Source organism: Carassius gibelio, chromosome B15 (assembly GCF_023724105.1).
Source record: "Carassius gibelio isolate Cgi1373 ecotype wild population from Czech Republic chromosome B15, carGib1.2-hapl.c, whole genome shotgun sequence".
In the NCBI taxonomy this organism is placed as follows: Eukaryota; Metazoa; Chordata; class Actinopteri; order Cypriniformes; family Cyprinidae; genus Carassius; species Carassius gibelio.
The window spans coordinates 5066968-5071235 of NC_068410.1; positions in this window are offsets into that span (position 1 = coordinate 5066968).

Genomic DNA, 4268 nt, shown 5'->3' on the forward strand with positions numbered 1-4268 from the left:
TGTGTAATGCCAGTGGAAAGAGCCCTGCGTCATGTGACGGGCACACCTCACTCTTATAAACTTCACCTGTGAAGAACAGGTGTGCCGCAGTTCTACAGGCTACATGAGAAACTGCCCAGCCTTGTCTAAACGATCATCAGCAGTGAGATCAAAGTCCCTGTGATAGCAGTTTTACCTCTATAATGCTTATTCATTAACCGTGTGAACAAATATTGTTTGTGATGTTGCTTCATATTAGCCTATGAAAGTTGCTAATATTTTTATGTTTTAAACATATGCAAATAAATAATCGTTTTAATTATAGTTGTCATTAATACTTAAATAAATAAAGTGGAATCATAGGGGGAAAGGGCATTTCAATTGAAGTATTCCTGGAAAACCAGCTGAAGAGCAGTTTAGAAAGGCTAGGAGAATGGCTAAAACCAACACAGACTGTTTTCTTTAGCATTTTGGTGGTTTTATGAGTCATTAACAGTGGAACTTGAGGTTTGTCATCATCTAGTGGTGAGGTTTGCTTCTTATGCAGGAGGGCCCTATGGTAGGATACTTCTGTACATGTGTTCACTTTAAAAAAATAAAATAAAAAATGAGATGTCTTGTTTCCAGCCAAAATATTAAAAAAAATCTTAAATCAAGAAGGATTTTCTAGACAAGTAAAAACTATTCAAAATTAAGTTAAAATTAAGTGACATTTTGCTTAGAAAAAGCAATTTAATCTGCCAGTATATATAGCGTAAGAAAAATAATCTTATTTCAAACAGAAAACATGATTATTTATCAAAAACACTTAATTTGGACTTTTTTTTATTTATTAGAAAAGCATTTTTTGCAGATATGTTGCTGTGAGAAAAAGATGAATGTTGCTGAAAAAAAGGAAGTCAAAATGATCATTTGGCTTTTACAATGTGCCATTTCACACACACACACACTGTCTAAACCCCAGCAGCTATCAAACAAATATGTTAAGTTATGAAAACATTATTTCCAAAATGTTTTTAAACTTTTTTTTTTTGGTTATACCATACGAACTTTAAATGGATACTGTCTCTCCATATCACCGTATGCTCTTCTGTATCAGCCGTGCCACAAGGATGCACTGTTTTCTTTCAAATCAAAGCTAAATACACGGAGAAACAGCACATCCTTGTGATGCATACGCAGCATACATTGATTTGGAGGGACACAGAAGAGACTGTTGACAAAGGAATTGTTGAATAAAGTCATTATTTTAGTTTTCTTCTCTTACAAATAGTATTCTCGTCGCTTCATAATGTTACGATTGAACAACTGATGGCATATGGACTATTCTGACAATGTCTTTCATACTTTTCTGGACCTTGACAGTGTAACTTACTTGAGCCCCTTTCACACTGCCATTCCGGCAAATACAGGGGTTAAGTGTTCCTGTAATTGTTCCCTGGTCGCTAGATTTGGCACTTTCACACTGCCAGTGATGACCCGGTATATGTGCGTGCTTTCACACACAACCCTTGAAGATCCCGTAACGACACGTGACATCAGCGCGTGACGTGTGATGTATGAGTCGACTATGCTTGGCACGTTATACTTTAAATGAAGCAAACAAACGATCTCTGCGTCAGCGCGGAAAGTGAGGAACTAACTGATCTCTGCTTCATTACAGTTTGCACATATGTTTTCGTCGCGAATGTTGATCTTCCTTCAAAACAGCCGGTAAAAGAGTCGCGCGATAACGCGCATCATCACTTCGATACGGAATTAGATCTGGCTTTTGTTCACACAGCGCTCATTCCGGATCGATTACCGCAATGTTACTATGTCCCCGACCCGGGTTCGATTCGGTAATCAATTCCGGGACGTGGTTGCTTTCACACAGAAGGCGACCAGGCAATGTTACGGGAATATTGCGGGTCCGACGTGCAGTGTGAAAGGGGCTTTGGCGGTCTATGGGACAGTCACAGGCCTCCCGGTTTTCATCCAAAATATCTTAAATTGTGTTCCAAAGACAGACAAAGCTTTTACGGTTTTGGACCGACATAGGGCTAAGTGATTAATGATAAAATTTTCATTTTGAGGTGGAGTATCCCTTTAAGGAAACGTTATGGGAATGTTATTTTGTATGCTCTCTGGACGCTGTGAAGCAAGTGGGCTAACATTTAGAAAACTGTTAGAAGTGAGTCCAAATAAACCTTGGCCTACCATAAATATAAATATAGCTAATATCAGAAAATACACTAAATAAACCTTCTATTATTATTACTGGAAGAACGTTTGTTCATGACATTCATAACATTAGCCAAAGTTCTGAGAACGTTACTCAGGGATCTTTCTGTCTAGTATTATGACGGTAAAGGCCAGGACACACCAAGCCGAATTCAAAGAACTAGGGGCGACGAAAGCCAATGGTGTTGTCGCCTTGCGTCAGCGACGTCGGACCAAAAAGCTGCGCTGGAACTCACTGCACTACAGAGCCCCGCACATGACATGCAGGAAAAAATATTAGGCTAAATCGTGTGCATGATTTACTAATTCATTCCCTCAATATACTAAAACGTGCACACGATTACTATAGCGTTCACTCGATTTATAAATTGTGCCCAAGATTTACTAATTCGATAGTAAATAGTAGTGAAATAGTAAATTGAGGGTACGCAATAGTAATCGTGAGCACGTTTTAGTAAATTGAGGGAACAGATTAGTAAATCGTGCGCACAATTTATTTATTTTTCTTGCATGTCATGTGCGGGGCTCCGTACTGCACAGACTACAGCCGAAGGCAAACTAACACGTGCGTCCTGCGCATGCATGAGAGGAACAAGCAGCTATTAATAGTCTATATATTCGTCATTCAAAAGGAGAAACTGAAACCAAGATATACTAGATAAGTCAACCAAAAAAAAACAGCGTTTGCTTACCGTTTTGAGTATCAATAACTTTAATCATTTTAAGTGGCTAAAGTTTGTTATGAAAACATTTGCATATTAGAATGATTGGGAAAGATCACGTTACAATTTAAACGGCCTTCTGTCTCTACCCCCTTCATTAACATGCTTGTTTTCATCACTTTTGCTTTAATTCTCTGCACTGACTTTACTAAACTGAACATCCAATCAGAGCTCTCACTCTCGCCGAAGGCCCCGATGCAAACTGCCACTGATGTGAGCCACACGAGAGCCGAAGAGTGGAACACACCAAACAAACTAGCCTGACCTTTGCTCGCCATCGGCCTGACGACAGCAAACGGCCAATCTGAACCATGCTACGTGTAGAGATTTTACCCACTGATGATAGTGACTGTGTTTCTGCCACGGCCACCACTGTATAAACTCATGCCACCCCTGGGATTATTTGCAGTAGGTTCTATTAAATTAAATGCAGAATGTAAATACACAATAGTTTGGAAAAAAAGGTGAAAAAATTATAATTGCAGCATTGTTTATTGTCCCACAGAGCTGCATTAAACAGTGTGTAAAAAACATCTAAATGGCACTTCAGATGCAGTTTCTGTTTTCTCTGCATTGCAAAGATAAGTTTTGTTGTTACCGATTGCAAACCATTAGGCCACAGTGGGTGCTGGCAGTAGTTGTAGGTGGGTTAGGGAGTTAAATAACAGTGCTCTCTTCCACCCTCATGGGTGCCCTTGAGCAAGGCACTGAACCCCCAGTTGCTCCCCGCCTGGGCACTGGATATATAACTGCCCACTGCTCTGGGTTTGTGTGTGCACTTGGATGGGTTAAATGCAGAGCACCAATTCCGAGTATGGGTTTACAATACTTTGTAAATGACATGACTTTTACTTTCATTTGCTTGGCAAATGCAGATTTTTGACCTAAAAGATGGTGCACACTTTTAGAAAAAATGGTGTAAAGGTAAAAATTCATGAGTCAGCTGTCAGTACAATTAGAAATAAGATATCAGCACAATAACACACAGCAAAATATAGTCTAATTATCGTAATCGCTAAAATCCCAGAAATCACAGAGATAGGCTATATTTTTTTGTCAATATTGCAAACCCTTAATTTTTTGTCTTTATTTTGATGTGCCACCCCAAGATTCTGCAGGAGCCACAGCTATACAAGAGAACACAATAAAACCCACACTTAAGTGCTTTATGTGTCATATTTGTTGGTCAGATTTCATAAGAGTTTCATAATTATTTTACTGTTAACATGTAAGCATGTCTAACAGAAGATTGAGGTTCTTAACCTCATATAGTGTGAAAGCAAGTCTTTGTGTGTGAAAAGGTAACTAGCACACTTGGCTTCTAATCTGAATGGAATAAAGCCC